Source organism: Salvelinus alpinus, chromosome 36, assembly GCF_045679555.1.
Source record: "Salvelinus alpinus chromosome 36, SLU_Salpinus.1, whole genome shotgun sequence".
NCBI classification, from domain to species: domain Eukaryota; kingdom Metazoa; phylum Chordata; class Actinopteri; order Salmoniformes; family Salmonidae; genus Salvelinus; species Salvelinus alpinus.
The window spans coordinates 11041931-11060096 of NC_092121.1; the positions used below are offsets into that span (position 1 = coordinate 11041931).

An 18166-nucleotide genomic window follows, 5' to 3' on the forward strand; every position below is an offset into this window, starting at 1 on the left:
AATTTTTGCGTGTTTGACCTCTTGACCTCTCACCGTTGGACATAGAAGTGCCTGTATGGATTTACATCCTCTTGAGAGACAGGGCAGCTTTAACAAAACAAAGGAAAACAAACTCAAAGCAGAATGTCTTACTTCCACTACTATCCCCCGTAGAGAGGCTCCCAGATGCATCCCCAAACTAGCTAAACAAGCGCCTTATTGTCTGTAGAAAGCAGTCAGAAGCTGCCCTTCATGTTAGCCAAGTGAGCTAAGAGGGGACTCAGCAGCAGCATGACCAAACAACATGTGATCCCCATCTAAATAGTTTCCAGCATGATATCAGCCTGAATAGCTCCCGCCTACAAAAGGCTGCATTGTGTGCTGGGCATCAGGCTGATGATGTGCATGGGGCTGAAGGAGGGTCATTGTTGTGGAGACTGGTCCAAAATTCCTCCTCAACATGAGAGAAGGAAGGGGAAAACCAGGCTGACTGAAGGATTCATTCCTTTATCGATCAAAACTGGGGTGTCAGCAAGTTCTGTGTTTAGCTAATAACTTTCTGTGTGCATGGAGTTCGTTAACCCCATCATGGTTAGGAGGGTGTAAATGTGGACAGACTCCAGCTGTATCGGACAGACAGCGTATCTTGTTATGGAGTCCTTCAGACGATGTATTCTGGAGGTGATACGGGCTGCCACCACCGTATTACTCACTGTGGGCACTCCTAGGTTTATTTCCACGCTCTGGCCAATCAACACGAGTAAAAATACTTCACAAAGAGACGCCATCAACTGTGTGACCTCACATCCTCCCTGAAAGACCACCAGCATGGAGAGGTCAGATGACTGCTTATTTAAGACGTGCTGGGAGGAAGTGGGGAGGAGAGAAGGAGCTGAAGAGACCTCCAAATGGGAAAGCAGGAAACACACTGCTGTCTGGGAGGCTTCTCCACAACGTCCACCGCGCACAGCCACAGAAACAACACACACTAATCAATTTCATCCCAACACCGGCTATGAGGCATTCCTCCCCTCCAAATACCACAGTAGAGAACAACAGCCACCCCTCCCTCCTCCCTCTGTCCTGTCCCGTCAGCTCCATCTGGCATCTCCATGCAGTGTGAAATCTAAGCTGTTGTCTCTATTGAGGAGAGCAGATGAAGTGTGGCCTGTTGCTCTGGGACAAAGGAATTAGCCAGACTACACACGGATTTAGCCAGGGGGGAGAATGGGCATTTGGCCTGTCCAAATCAGCCCTCTGATCTCCAATCAAAGCCAATGAGGTCAAACCTTCTGATAAACTGGCCAGGGAGGGACTGGCAGGAACACCCACCCTCTGTCTGTCTGTCTGTCTGCTGGAGTGAGGGATCAACTGACACACCATCAGAACAAACAGTATTTGTTTACTAAACTCAGGTTTAGTCTTTGAATACTATTTGAACCCAGGTCTGACAAACCGCCAGAGAAAATTAGCTTCACCATTATGTCCTAAAAACATAGGCAAATACTGAAAGGTTAATTTAATGACATTTATAATCCCATGGATTCATTAATTTATCCATTTACTACTAAAACTTTCATTCATATATTATATTAAAACGTTCACTACTTGGTAATTCGTTTTATTCCGAAGGGAATTCTACAGTGATTGTAATATGATTCAAAGCCTCTTCTAATCCCTTCATACAGATTTGCTTGACCTTTATGGTTAATTAACAATTCTCTATTCTCTCTATCTTTCATTCGTTTTGGGTTTGGAGTGAGTCAAATATGTATTGGGTTTGGAGTGAGTCAAATATGTATTGGGTTTGGAGTGAGTCACATATATATTGGGTTTGGAGTGAGTCAAATATGTATTGGGTTTGGAGTGAGTCACATATATATTGGGTTTGGAGTGAGTCAAATATGTATTGGGTTTGGAGTGAGTCAAATATGTATTGGGTTTGCAGTGAGTCAAATATATATTGGGTTTGGAGTGAGTCAAATATATATTGGGTTTGGAGTGAGTCAAATATGTATTGGGTTTGGAGTGAGTCAAATATGTATTGGGTTTGGAGTGAGTCAAATATATATTGGGTTTGGAGTGAGTCAAATATGTATTGGGTTTGGAGTGAGTCAAATATGTATTGGGTTTGCAGTGAGTCAAATATATATTGGGTTTGGAGTGAGTCAAATATGTATTGGGTTTGGAGTGAGTCAAATATGTATTGGGTTTGCAGTGAGTCAAATATATATTGGGTTTGGAGTGAGTCAAATATGTATTGGGTTTGGAGTGAGTCAAATATATATTGGGTTTGGAGTGAGTCAAATATGTATTGGGTTTGCAGTGAGTCAAATATATATTGGGTTTGGAGTGAGTCAAATATATATTGGGTTTGGAGTGAGTCAAATATGTATTGGGTTTGGAGTGAGTCAAATATGTATTGGGTTTGGAGTGAGTCAAATATATATTGGGTTTGCAGTGAGTCAAATATGTATTGGGTTTGCAGTGAGTCAAATATATATTGGGTTTGGAGTGAGTCAAATATGTATTGGGTTTGCAGTGAGTCAAATATATATTGGGTTTGGAGTGAGTCAAATATGTATTGGGTTTGGAGTGAGTCAAATATATATTGGGTTTGCAGTGAGTCAAATATATATTGGGTTTGGAGTGAGTCAAATATGTATTGGGTTTGGATTGAGTCAAATATGTATTGGGTTTGGAGTGAGTCAAATATATATTGGGTTTGGAGTGAGTCAAATATGTATTGGGTTTGGAGTGAGTCAAATATGTATTGGGTTTGGAGTGAGTCAAATATGTATTGGGTTTGCAGTGAGTCAAATATATATTGGGTTTGGAGTGAGTCAAATATGTATTGGGTTTGGAGTGAGTCAAATATATATTGGGTTTGCAGTGAGTCAAATATATATTGGGTTTGGAGTGAGTCAAATATGTATTGGGTTTGGATTGAGTCAAATATGTATTGGGTTTGGAGTGAGTCAAATATATATTGGGTTTGGAGTGAGTCAAATATGTATTGGGTTTGGAGTGAGTCAAATATGTATTGGGTTTGGAGTGAGTCAAATATATATTGGGTTTGGAGTGAGTCAAATATGTATTGGGTTTGGAGTGAGTCAAATATATATTGGGTTTGGAGTGAGTCAAATATATATTGGGTTTGGAGTGAGTCAAATATGTATTGGGTTTGCAGTGAGTCAAATATGTATTGGGTTTGGAGTGAGTCAAATATATATTGGGTTTGGAGTGAGTCAAATATATATTGGGTTTGGAGTGAGTCAAATATATATTGGGTTTGGAGTGAGTCAAATATGTATTGGGTTTGCAGTGAGTCAAATATATATTGGGTTTGGAGTGAGTCAAATATGTATTGGGTTTGGAGTGAGTCAAATATGTATTGGGTTTGGATTGAGTCAAATATGTATTGGGTTTGGAGTGAGTCAAATATGTATTGGGTTTGGAGTGATAAAATGCAAACGAATTACTTAAAAATCATACAATGTGATTTTCTGGATTTTTCCGTCTCTCACAGTTGAAGTGTACCTATGATAAAAAATTACAGACCTCTACATGCTTTGTAAGTAGGAAAACCTGCAAAATCGGCAGTGTATCAAATACTTGTTCTCCCCACTGTATATTGGGTTTGGAGTGAGTCACATATGTATTGAAGAACACCGTACTCTTCATGATATCACTTCCTCAAACAAAGAACTTTCTTGCAAGGAAGGAAGTGACCTCAACTGGTTCAGCAGACGTGCGGTTTCTGGTGAAACATGTACACAAATGAAAAATAACACACAGAATACACACAAGCAGATCGAAGGAATTGATTTCCTGACCAGCATCGCAACAAACAGGGTCTGAGGCCTAATACCTGCTATGACCAGTCGTAATATTAAGACTGGCGGCTTCCTCTGGGATGTTACAGCTAGTGATAGGGGCAGAGCACTCACTGCTAGTGCTTGAGCAGAGAACAGGCAGGCAGGGCATGGGATGGTGTCCTCAAAGCCAAGTGACAGGGGATGGAATGTCCCAGAGCATGTGACACGTGCCATCTTTCAGCTGTAACCCCCATCACAGCAGGGGCCATAGATGAACCACAGACTACTACAGCACACAGACTACTACAGCATACTGCTGCTATGTAGTACCCGTCTCCATATGGCAACAAGGCAATTCTACTATTGGGGTCAACAATCTGAGGTCTCAATCTATTCAACACATATACAGTCACTTACACAGTAGCTGTTGAGGATGTGTACTATGGATCTTTAATCTTCTACACAGAGTGACTCCAACCAGACAAACCCATTTACCTTTGACATATACACTACCGGTCAAAAGTTTTAGAACACCTACTCGGGGTTTTTCTTTATTTTTACTATTTTCTACATTGTAGAATAATAGTGAAGACATCAAAACTATGAAATAACACATGGAATTATGTAGTAACCAAAAAAGTTTTAAACAAATCAAAATATATTTTTATTTGAGATTCTTCAAATAGCTCCCTTTGCCTTGATGACAGTTTTGCAAACTCTTGGCATTCTCTCAACCAGGTTCATGAGGTAGACACCTGGAATGCATTTCAATTTACAGGTGTGCCTTCTTAAAAGTTAATTTTGTGGAAATTATTTCCTTCTTAATATGTTTGAGCCAATCAGTTGTGTTGTGACAAGGTAGGGTTGGTATACAGAAGATTGCCCTATTTGGTAAAAGACCAAGTCCATATTATGGCAAGAACAGCTCAAATAAGCAAAGAGAAATGACAGTCCATCATTACTTTAAGACATGAAGGTACATTAATACAGAACATTTCAAGAGTTTTGAAAGTTTCTTTAAGTGCAGTCGCAAAAACCATCAAGCGCTATGATGAAACTGGCTCTCATGAGGACCGCCACAGGACAGGAAGACCCAGAGCTACCTCTGCTGCAGAGGATAAGTTCATTAGAGTTACCAGCCTCAGAAATTGCAGCCCAAATAAATGCTTCACAGACACATCTCAACATCAACTGTTCAGAGGAGACTGTGTGAATCAGGCCTTCATGGTTGAATTGCTGCAAAGAAACCACTACTAAAGGACACCAATAATAAGAAGAGACTTGCTTGGGCCAAGAAACACAAGCAATGGACATTAGACCGGTGGAAATGTGTCCTTTGGTCTGGAGTCCAAATTGGAGATTTTTGGTTTCAACCGCCGGGTCTTTGTGAGACAAGTGTGGGTGAACGTATGATCTCAGAGTGAGTATTTTTGTGCTTGATACACTGCATCATAGTCTCCTGAGCACCATCAACAGACCGTGAAAATAAAGTAAAAACGTTACAATGACGATGCGGTTTAGACGCTATGTCTGTATTTCATATCACTCAGTATTTAATATGTGCACCGTATTAGATGAAGAGGAGAAAAATAAGCTAATAATCTCTGTTTAGTGATCTTTTTTTGGAGCTACATTTGGCCATTCTCTCAGCTCTCACATGCCCTGGAATCAGACAAGCCCCTCACCTGTATCCTTACATCTTATTCCCTAATCTAACAAGGTGCCATAGGATCCTCTATCATCAAGTCATCTCTGAGGAAGTGAAGCTGGCCCTGGGGGATCATCAGAAGGGAGGCCAGCCAGGGTTCAGGTCTGAGGGGTCGGGGAGAGAGAGCAGGGGCGGACGGGCCTGCTGCAGCCAGCTGTGCTGCACAGAGAGTCATGGAAACTCCCAAACACAGGCACAGGAAGGCTGGGGCTATGGCTGGGGCAGACCCCATGGGAGATACAGTAGGCTGAAGAGGGCCTCCTCCGTCCTCACCCTGTAGATTGGGCTGAGGAAAACACAGACTCCTCCACAGAGATGAGCTCAATGTGTTGACAGGGGAGATAAGGGGGGACAAGGGATGACACATATCCCAGCTTCCCAGGTGTGCTCGTCATTGTGAGAGAATCCAAATAAACCCTCATCAGTCAGGTAACAGGTTATGGTGTGACTGAGTAATTAGGAAAGACAGTGTGGTGGTGATGAGTGTGCATTAGTCAACCCCTACAGCAGCAGAACCAACTTGACTCACTGTATCTGGGTTACGTCCCCAGACTGAAGAACCTGACAGACTCTATTCACTGATTTCTTTTTCTGTTGAATCGCTGCTCTACATGCAAATGTCCTTCACTACTGTGCTCGCAACCAGAAGAATCCACAAGACGGCTTCATTATTGCAGTGCGTGACGTGATCAACTGGGTGGCAACACTGGCATCACTGGTAGGCTTACATCATCTTCCTGGCACAAGGCAATGCCAAGCACAACCACTGACAACTGGCCAATGGATGGAAGAGTTGGCATGGATCTGAAGTGTAGCACAGGCAGCAGACAAGAACAGGAGAGTAAACTAACGGGAAGGACAAGCAGAATTTCAGGATGACGTCATTACCAATTTCAATTGTTGTGACACAAAGATCTTAAAACACAACAGAACAGTTCAACTACAGAACGTTCCTGTGCTGTAGCACTTGGACGACTTCACTACTTCAGAGTGCTTTAACAAGAACAGCCAAGGCACACACTCCCTTACAGCAAGTAAGGGACCATGGTGGTCCCTCGAAACTGGAAATGTCAAACCTTCTGTCCAAGGGTAGCAGTGTGCTTCAAGTTTCAAGTACAAAGTGCACTCGGAGTGATCCAAGTGTTCTCCCTGTCAGTTATCATTAGTCATTCCTGGATCCACCTCCTCCCATAGGGCCAGGCAAGTCCAAGTCACAGAGCTGTTCAAAAAGCACACCCTCATTTCTTGGAAACTCCGTTACAGAGTGAGTTGGGCCCAAGGTATGTGATGGAGGTGGTGGTGTGGACTGTTGGTTGAGACTGTCCAGATATTACTGTGTATGACTCTGTGTGCTCTTCCATGCAGGGGAACAGTCTACTTGAGTTTACCGCGTGATACACTAATAGGGCAGGGTTTCCCAACTGGAAATGTCAAACCTTCTGTCCAAGGGTAGCAGTGTGCTTCAAGTTTCAAGTTGGGTGATTTTCTTTGGGTTAGGGTTTGGGTTAACCCTAACCCCCCAGGTTTACTAAGCACAAAAGTTGTTTTTGCTGTTGGACATAAAAGACTGTAAAAACACCAGCAAATCAGCTCCAAGTGATCTTCATTATGGAAATCTGTTCCAAAGTATTCCCACGCACAATAGAGCGTAATACAGTACCCTCTGAAATTATTAGGATAGCACTAATAATCCAGATATATCCAAATCCAGCACTTTGGATTTGAAATGATACAAAGACTAAAGTGCAAACTGTCAGCTTTAATTTGAGGGTATTTTTATCCATATTGGGTAAACAGTTATGATAGCACTTTTTGTACACAGTCCCCCCCATTTTAGGGGACCAAAAGTATTGGGACAAATTCACTTATTTTTGTATTAAGGTAGTCAAAAGTTTAGTATTTGGTCCCATATTCATAGCACGTAATGACTACATCAAGCTTGTGACTCTACACACTTTTTGGATGCATTTGCTGTTTGTTTCGGTTGTGGGTTGTGTTTCAGAGTATTTTGTGCCCAATAGAAATGAATGGTAAATAACGTATCGTGTCATTGGAGTCACTTTTATTGTAAATAAGAATAGAATATGTGTCTAAACACTTCTACATTAATGTTGATGCTACCATGAATACGGATAGTCCTGAAGGTATTGTGAATAATGATGAGTGAGAAAGTTACAGAGGCACAAATATCATCCCCCTGCAAAAATGCTAACCTCCCCTGTTATTGTAATGGTGAGAGGTTAGCATGTCTTAGGGGTATGATATTTCTGCGTCTGGAACTTTCTCACTCAACTTATTCACGATAGTGTAACTCATGGTCATTGTATCATTTTTGTTTGGGCTTCTTGCGGTCAATTTGCAGTCTACAAATGATTTGTAATTATGTTCCGGCCCCCCGACCATCCCCTCAAGAAAAAATTGTCCCGTGACTGAATCTAGTTGATGATCCCTGCACTAGGGTCTGACGGCTTGCTGTGCCAAAGATAAGGTCGGAGAAGGCAGGCCGCCCTATTTAAAAATGTGCTCTCAACTGTAACAGTCCTGGGATAGTAACTATAGTTGTCCCTCTCCAATCCTTGTGTCTGTCTGGCCATTCAGTCTTTTAAAGAGATAGTGTGTGTAGGAATCTAACACTATGGACAGTCTGACAGTAGAGACCTGTACTAATGGGCTCTATTTGAAAACTGAAGAACAAAGATTTCTCTTGAGGATTTTGCAATAATGGACTTTGTGGGTGTACATCAGAACGCCCACTTCCTAGCAAAAAGGCGAGGAAAAGTGCTGAATGTGGTATATGTTATTTTTAGTCCTGCACTCAAGATTCCTGTCGAATAAGAACAAGACTGACAATAGTTCCACTAACTGTCCACTTGACAACCATTAAAAAAATGAAGCCTATATTTCATCTGTTTTGAGTGGCAGGATCTGAATTGGACTAGAGATTCTGACTTGTTGTGTAAACTCTGTGTTATGAGATATTACACAGGTCAGGATCTGAATTGGACTAGAGATTCTGACTTGTTGTGTAAACTTTGTGTTATGAGATATTACACAGGTCAGGATCCGAATTGGACTAGAGATTCTGACTTGTTGTGTAAACTCTGTGTTATGAGATATTACACAGGATCTGCACTATCCACATGCCAACAGCTATAGAACAATATGTTCCTATGGACCCCTTCTTATTATCTGTGAAAAAGACAAACACCCTTATAGTTTCTGTCTACAGACACAGAGCTGGAAGATCAAAATACACAGAGCAGTTCCTCCTCCTTGGAGCTCTAGTCTGCTTGGTGGGAGCACCCACAACATTCCCATAGTCCTGAGAATGGCGAGTGCCGCCGGGTTAACCAGTCTCAGACCAGACGCCACCCCATTGAGAACAACAACCAATGGAATCCATAAAAACCCCAGCAGCAAGGATCATGCCCTACATTTCATCTCATCAGACTAAGCCCCACCTAAAATCAGCTTTAAACAAATAATAACATTAAAAAATCTATATTAATCCCTATATTCAGTTAAAGGAAGTTCACATTCTGCCCTGTAGTCATAACAGGAAACATCGGTAATTGAGTTTCTTGGGATTCCTGACTGTGGATCCCAACATAGGCCATGGCTGAGTTTTGATAGATGAGGTGCTAACATAGGGACTAAGAGAGAGAGAGGAGCAGGCAGAATGGCTTGCTGGCAGACAGAGCCTTGGAGACCAGAGGTAGACCTGAAATAGCATTACATCACATCTGACTGAGTTTGCAGTCCCGTCTGTTGGCCGGGCCTCTGCAGCACAGGCCCTACGTGCAGCACAGACCCCACGTGCAGCACAGGCCCTACGTGCAGCACAGGCCCTACGTGCAGCACAGGCCCTACGTGCAGCACAGGCCCTACGTGCAGCACAGGCCCTACGTGCAGCACAGGCCCTACGTGCAGCACAGGCCCTACGTGCAGCACAGGCCCTACGTGCAGCACAGGCCCTACGTGCAGCACAGGCCCTACGTGCCACCTCCAAGATGTAATGGGAGGGTTACAGTTAGCTGCTTCACGGCTGCTTTCCTGGGACTCACATAATCAAGGCCTGAACACTGACAGGAAACTCACAGACCAAAGCAATGTTCCATTTATTCATACACGGCCAAACTCAAGACACCCGAGGGAGGATGACTGTGAATACAAACAAGTAGCCTCAATGGCCACGCCAACTCCTCACACGACACAAAATGGTGGGGGATTGGTTTTGATGAGGTTTTTTCATTGTGACTGTTGGGAACTAATGTGAAGGTTTGTGTTTTCACTTGCATGTATAGATAGGCATTCAGTGTCTGACAGCGTGAGGAAAACATCTTCCTGTTCACAAGTATTCCACATAAAGCGTAATCCCCACGGCGTATTCTCCACGGTTCATAGATTGACGCGACAAATCATTTTTGCAACGTCTGAAAAGAGTGGTCTGTTTTTGCTTATCAACCATTCCTGAGGCCTTGACACAATCTGACACAAACTCCAGGCCGACTACAAGCACATCAAAGTTATTGACGGTCGTGGTTGAGCAAGCACCAATGGGGCCCAGATCAAAGAGAGCGCAGAGGCAGTAAATTGTTCTTCTCTCGCCATTATTCTTCAGTGAAACTATACCTGCCATGCTTGTAAAGCACCGTCTATCTGTCTGCCGTAGTGGGAACACTCTTAACTGATCTGCTGAGCAAAAACACCCCGCTTATTGTTACTAAAGCTGCTCACCAAGTTGGTTGACATGTTTAACTGCAAGACAAGAGATACTGTTGCTTTGCCCTATATTTTACAACTGCAAGCACGGTTCCACAAACAGAGGAATCCTCATTTGAGATATGGATACACATACATAACTCAGATTGTTGGGTGTGTGATTCACGTGAGAGTTCCGTGTTAGGATTTAGCCCACACTAATGCTACAATTAACCCAAAAGGGTAAAGCATTTTCAACCACAGATATGCCTGTGGTTGAAAATGTCTTCTCTTCAACAATTGATATTACTTTGATTAATACTAACACTATAATTACTAATAAGAGAGCAATAATAATGAGCTATTACATCATCCCAATGGCATTATAGCACACCATAGTCATCACTACATGATTATAATCTCTGGGTTTCACATGATGTAGCAAGACCTTTTGAAGCCGCAGCAGGCAGCCTGGGTTGATTTAGAGAAGCATGTGCTCAGCACACACACACACACACACACACACACACACACACACACACACACACACACACACACACACACACACACACACACACACACACACACACACACACACACACACACACACACACAAAGAGAACAAGACAGAGAAACAGAGAGAGAGAGAGACAGAGAGAGAGAGAGAGAGAACAGTACAGAGACTAGGGTAAATACCTGAAGGCCATGGGCAAGAACAATGTAGTTTCATAACAAGACAGAATGGTCTTATAGACTAGATGTAACATAGTAAACGTATGATATGTTATGTTTGGTATGATTACATAAGATAGAAGTTGCTTAAGGCAAAAACAAAAGGAGGGTGGTTGGTCGGCGATAGGTAGGTGGGCCCAAAGGTTGCGTGTCGGTAACATATTTGTAACATATTGCACGTTTTGCAAATTCGTAAAATATTGTACGAAATGGATGATGGACATCCACAAATGAAAACATACCATACGAAATGTAACATATCATACTAAATAGAGTGTCTTGGGTTTACGTACAGAATCATACGAAATGCTCTGAGACCATGTTAATCAAGAAGATCATTCCAGGAAATATGGAACTGCTTCTTTTTTTTTCGTACCAAGGGGCTGCATCATCTCATCGACTGGACGGAGCAGCAGAGGATCTGCCATGACACATCCACATCTGAAGACTGGTCAGCTTTTCATCATGATCATCATGAGGTGATTAGAACAAACACCTACACAGAACACAACCTCATGGCTGCCTTAGAAGGCCTTACATATAATAGAGATGCATGTATGCTACCATGCTAGTGTCCCTCCCCTAAAGATAAAAACAAAAAACAAGACCGAAACAAGTCTGGCACCGTCTGGTGGGTTCAAAACAGGACTCCTGAGGGTGAACCCGGTTCAACCCAGTAACCCAAGTGAAAACAACACCACATGGAGAGAGAGTGAGTGTTGCACACTTAGCAAGACTGACTGATAGATAGACAGATACTGCACCATGACTCATGTGGGCATGACTACAGTCCAGTGTGCCCCCTCAGCAGCTCCCTGCTACACCCACATACCAACCAACCAACACAGGCCTGGCTAGCCCATTCCCACCTGCTCCCTTCAATGCCAGCTCCAGAACCCCTCGGTTTCTCCATGGAATACGCTCTCACAAAATGCCACACACCTTCCTCCACACATGCCTCACGCTGTACACACACACACACACACACACACACACACACACACACACACACACACACACACACACACAGGCACCCCCCCCCCCCCACCGTCACTATCACACATGATGGCCCTGCCTGCTGTATCTGTGTCATGACATCAGTCCTCATGATGATCCTCTGGATGGCCATGTGCTGCCTGCCTGGCCTGCTGCTCCTCTCACTTTGCCAAAATAACTCAGCACATCTGAATACATCTCTCATTCCTGTTGCAGACAGGGGGCTATTGTAGTGTCCATTGATCTGGTAGCACAGTGGAGGCAGACGCCTATGCTATGTTGTGGAGTCTAAACAGTGGCATTGCATTCATGACATGTATGAAAATGTTAACAAGCAATCAATTACCTAATAATAACTATCAATAGTTCATAACAGAATATTGATAATGGTCGTCATGAACAATCGTTGGAGTACAAGGTGAAAGAGTACAGCCATAATAATTGTATTCCAATGATTTAGCTTAGAAAACACCTGAAACCACTTATTCCAGGAGAAACATTATCAGAGGAGAACTGTTACATTCATCACCTGACAAAAGACCTAAGGTGTAAGCCTGCGTAATAGCAGTCATATTATGTAGTAATGCCTTGCTATGTGCTCCTTTACAGACCGGGCGTGCTACTATGCTACAAATGAACATGCAGGACTGTCGTGAAGCCTATAGGCGCTCACGGAAATGACAAACATTTATAGAATAGAGGCACTGGTATTGAGGTGATGACAAGCTGTCATTCACAATCACAAATATGCAAAACGAATGACAGGTATTATATTGTATAGCGATACACGTAGATCTTTCCAACCTACAGCACAAATGCATGTGAACCAGGACATTCAAAACAGGTTCCAATATCAAATAGTACAATTCGTTCGATACATTCCCTTTGGATCGTGTGAGTAGGCTATCGATCCCGGTGTAGGCTATCGATCATACAACTGTGCGCACACGAGACAGAGGGACAGATCGCTTATTCAGGATCGTCTTCTTAACATTCTATTTCTGATGTTTTAAATCCTATATAGCCTAGCACTCTAAACCCAGCCTATTCATGTAGTATACAAATAAACTTACCCTTATCAAAATCAAATCCTATGTTTCCCGTTGCGGAGAAAAAATCTGGTTGTAAAGATTTCAGATCCCAGTTACTGAAATGTGATGTCACTTCATTCTGAGAAGGAAAAATAATTATTTATTTCGAGTCAAACAAGAGTCCATTTCTATATCCTGGAACTAGTGACAAAACGTTAAGACATTCCCAGATATGTCTATTGGGCTCCTATTTTCACGGGCAGTGTCCAGCGCATTCCCACACCACAAGGCTCAACAAGGGTAAGTTTTCTTCCACCGGTAATTCAGTTTCACCGACCGAGAACCCCGCCCTTGAGCATAGGACAAGACCGTCAAACCCACCAGCCAATCGGTTTACATGGGCAGCCACTGCCGCGCTCGGCGCTAACCGGCTGACGGGCGTGCTAAGAAGAGATCAGGTTAAAAATATTAAAGAGACAGGATCGTAACAAATCATGTACGCTCTCATTTGGCACTACCCAGACATTGGCCCATCCAGAGAAATCATATGACATGACATCATAGGACATACCTGACCAGCCGTGATCAATAAATAGTTTAATCATGTGTCAACTGTAACTGAGGGTTATTAGCACACTTAGTATTACACCCCTCTTCATACCTTTGTAGGCTACTGATTTTGTAGTTAAAGTAAGGCCATGATCATTTCAACAGATCTGTTCAATATCTGTTCTTTATATCCCAGTCATAACAACTTTATTTATAAAGCATGTTTCAAGCATTAATCAAACTGAAACAAAACAACGGTCCTAACATGTTAATGAATAACAGATGTGGACAGAATGACTCTGCATAGACATGGATGGTCCCGTGTCTCAAGGGTCGCTGTTGTGAGAGCAGTCATGTGATACTGTTTCACATCACATCCTTTTAGATAACTGAACCTAGAAGCTTGACTTAACTCAAACCCCATCCTGTCTGTGTTTGGTAAATTCCATGGACAAGTGGCTAGACACCTCTAAAAATAGATACATAAATGACTATCTTAGGCAGCCTGTCCTATAATAAACTACTGTAGCCTAATGAATTCCCAAGATAATTGTATAGAATAACATCTGTGCTGTCGACTGTGTAAGGTTCTAAAGTATTCTATCACTTGGGTTTTAGTTAGGCATTGATGGGCATATGAACAGGCGCTACATATGAGCATATGAGCATGTCTTCATGATTACTCACTCTACTCTCCAAGCCTCATGTGCCTTCCTTTCCCAACCCACGGACCCTGTTCCCATACGCCAGCCATTTCCTCCTGAGAGAGACACATGAAAAGCAGAAAAACACACACGTTTGTTTGACTAAAGTGGTCTTGTTCTTTCATATTTTTACAGCCCTGATTCAAATCAAATCAAATTGTATTTGTCAAATGCGCCAAATACAACAGGTGTAGACCTTACAGTGAAATGCTTACTTACAAGCCCTTAACCAACAATGTAGTTAAAAAAAAAAAAGAGTTAAGAAAATATTTACTAAATAAACTAAAGTAAAAAAATAAAAGAGCAACAATAAAATAACAATAACGAGGCTATATACAGGGGGTACCGAGTCAATGTGCGGGGGTACAGGTTAGTCGAGGTAATTGGGGTAATATCTACATGTAGGTAGGGGTAAAGTGACTATGCATAGATAATAAACAGCGAGTAGCAGCAGCATAAAAAGGGGGGGGTCAATGCAAATAATCCAAGTAGCCATTTGATTAGATGTTCAGCAGTCTTATGGCTAGAATCTGTTACAAAGCCTTTTGGACCTAGGCTTGGCGCTCTGGTACCACTTGCCATGCGGTAGCAGAGAGAACAGTCTATGACTAGGGTGGCTGGAGTCTTTGGTGATTTTTAGTGCCTTTCTCTGACACCGCCTGATGTAGAGGTCCTGGATGGCAGGAGGCTTGGCTCCAGTCATGTACTGGGCCGTACGCATAACCCTCTGTAGCGAATTGAGGCCGGAGACCGAGCAGTTGCCATACCAGGCAGTGATGCAACCAGTCAGGATGCTCTCGAAGGTGTAGCTGTATAACCTTTTGAGGATCTGCTGACCCATGCCAAATCTTTTCAGTCTCCTGAGGGGAAATAGGTTTTGTCGTACCCTCTTCACGAATGTCTTGGTGTGTTTGGACCATGATAGTTTGTTGGTGATGTGGACAACAAGGAACTTGAAGCTCTCAACCTGCTCCACTGCAGCCCCGTCGATGAGAATGGGGAAGTGCTCGGCCCTCCTTTTCCTGTAGTACAAGATCATGTCCTTTGTCTTGATCACGTTGAGGAAGAGGTTGTTGCACTGGCACCACACTGCCATGTCTTTGACCTCCTCCCTATAGGCTGTCTCGTGAATGCATTTGTTTATAGAGATACTTCCATTTTCCTCCAAGAGTGGCTGAAACTCTTATGTAGACCCAAACTCTTTTAAGCCGCCATGTGTTTTCCCTGTTTCCAGGTCGGATTTGTTTTTCATGTCAGCTATTAACAATCTGTAGCAGACAATCACCTACAATTACAGTGTGGATCAAATTAACAATTTGATATTCAAAGTACTCTGTGTTCTTTAATTCAATCCAAGGGAGGTTTTTGTCCTGGAATAGTTGTTTGGAGCTTCTAAGTGCTCCTCAGAGAACGAAGTATTTTGGTTCTAATGTAAAGACCATTCAATTCCATGTTCTCAGTGAAAGCTCATATCCACTCTGGGCATTTAGAGTAGGGAGTCTGATACGGGGGCAGGAGGTTCCAGAGATAATGACAGCCCTAGCGGGTTTCTCTAGATTGTGACTGCTGGGTACAGTAGCCCCAGGTTCCTCTCCTGGCAGTGGTTACCTCAGCCCGGGATTCCCTCCCTCATGGCTTTCTGGCTCCACTTCTCCATCCAAACACTCTCTCTTGACCAGAGAGTCTGGAAGCCCTGAGGCTGTCCCTGGCTGAAGTCGACACTTATTCATGAAAAGCAACAGGTTGCCTAGCAGTGTCTTGCCTCCCCTGTAAAACACTCCTGACTCACTAGCTCCCAGAACTGACCACAAGACACACATGGCAGGTGTCACGTCAGGAGAGTGGCAATGAAACCTTGCAACACCTCGAAAGTGGCACGACTACTGAACATTTTTGCCATTTTCCGCCTATAAAGAAAAATGTTTAGTCCTGAAGAAAATGTCAGAAACACAGAAACATACCGTATGCTTCTGAGCCTCTATTAGCATTGTGGCGGCAGGTAGCCTAGCGGTTAAGAGCGTTGGGCCAGACACCGAAAGGTCGCTGGTTCGAATCCTTGGAAAGATTTGCCGTTCTGCCCTTGATCAAGGAAGTTAACCCCCAACAATAACTACTCCCTGGGCGTGGATGACATGGACCTCGATTAAGACAGCCCACCACACCTCTCTGATTCAAAGGGGTTGGGTTAAATGCGGAAGACACATTTCAGTTGAATGCATTTAGTTGTGCAACTGACTAGGTATCCCCTTTCCCACTGCATATGTTCTGATATACCTTGTGAGTAAGTAAAATACAAACGGCAGAACTCTCTTCAATACATACATTAAAGGCCGGTGCGGTAGCGTAGGGAGTTTCTGATTGATATACCATAAAGTAGCTGTGATTAACGGTAAACTCTCACCGGGGTCGAGGAGAGGGGGAAGTGCGAAAGAGGTGAGGCCAGGCCAGGGCATAGGCAACTAGCGATTAGACAGCTGACGCCAGACCTCTAAGAGCACTCCAGCTCCCCTGAAGCTCCATCAATCACACACAGATAAAAGGGTTGAGCTGCAAAGGCCATGTTTAAGCAGAGGAACACTGTCAGACGGATAACACAACTATTTCCTCCCGTGTCAGCCAACCACAGATGTGGGGGAAGGACCATCATTTCTGAGGCTAAGCTAAAGCAACGAGAGAGAGAATAATTCCTGGGCTACGCAAGCAGTACAGTGAGGATATGGTTCATTCATGGGTTAAAGTCATTCTCATTCAGGTGGGGAAAACGGATACATACAGCAGGCTGGGGGAGTGGAGGCATCGGAGAGACAGGCAGGCTGACAGTCTTCAAAGCTCCATTGAGATATCATCCAGACAGCAGACTGATAGTTCCATCAGGGATCTGAAGCTTAACAAATAGACTGGGGAAAACAACAGCGAGTGAGACCATGTAATGCGTCAATGCATTAACATCAGCAGACTGACTGCATAATCTTATAGTGTACAGCTTTGAGATAATGAGGCTTTTTTCTACATTTCTTTAGGGTCTTGGGTGATTCACTGCAGTGCATTTTATACTCTATTTTAGAATAACTTCATCAATTCCATAAGAGTGAATGGATCTGGAAAGGGTATAATGTAAACTGACATATAAGAGCAGCTAGCATGAAGAGAGACTCTGCACACTGCTCTAACCCATCTGGACAAGAGGAATACTTATGTAAGAATGCTGTTCATTGATTACAGCTCAGCATTTAACACCATAGTAACCTCCAAACTCGTCATTAAGCTCGAGACCCTGGGTCTCGACCCCGCCCTGTGCAACTGGAACCTGGACTTTCTGACGGGCCGCCCCCAGGTGGTGAGGGTAGGAAACAACATCTCCACCCCGCTGATCCTCAACACTTGGGCCCCACAAGGGTGCGTTCTCAGCCCTCTCCTGTACTCCCTGTTCACCCATGACTGCGTGGCTATGCATGCCTCCAACTCAATCATCAAGTTTGCAGACTGGTGGTGGTAGGCTTGATTACCAACAATGACGAGACGGCCTACAGGGAGGAGGTGAGGGCTCTCAGAGTGTGGTGTCAGGAAAATAACCTCACACTCAACGTCAACAAAACAAAGGAGATGATCGTGGACTTCAGGAAACAGCAGAGGGAGCACCCCCCTATCCACATCGATGGGACAGTAGTGGAGAAGGTGGAAAGTTTTAAGTTCCTCGGCATACACATCACGGACAAACTGAAATGGTCCACCCCCCCATCCCCATCCCCATACAGCGTGGTGAAGAAGGCGCAACAGAAATTTGGCTTGTCACCGAAAACACTCACAAACTTTTACAGATGCACAATTGAGATCATCCTGTCGGGCTGTATCACTGCCTGGTACGGCAACTGCTCCGCCCACAACCGTAAGGCTCTCCAGAGGGTAGTGAGGTCTGCACAACGCATCACCGGGGGCAAACTACCTGCC

The 18166-nt window shown here is 43.6% G+C and overlaps 1 protein-coding gene across 2 annotated transcripts in view; it reads right to left on the reverse strand.

Moving 5' to 3' along the window:
* Nucleotides 1-13411, reverse strand: part of LOC139564816 (inactive rhomboid protein 1-like) — a 47134-nt gene extending 33723 nt beyond the window's left edge. The window contains exon 1 of one of the 2 annotated variants that reach the window (XM_071384659.1): nucleotides 13008-13411. The gene's annotated coding sequence lies outside the window, so the exon portion shown is untranslated. The remainder of the gene's footprint in view (nucleotides 1-13007) is intronic. The other variant, XM_071384661.1, reaches the window with a different exon arrangement.
* Between the last annotated feature and the right edge of the window lie 4755 nt (nucleotides 13412-18166).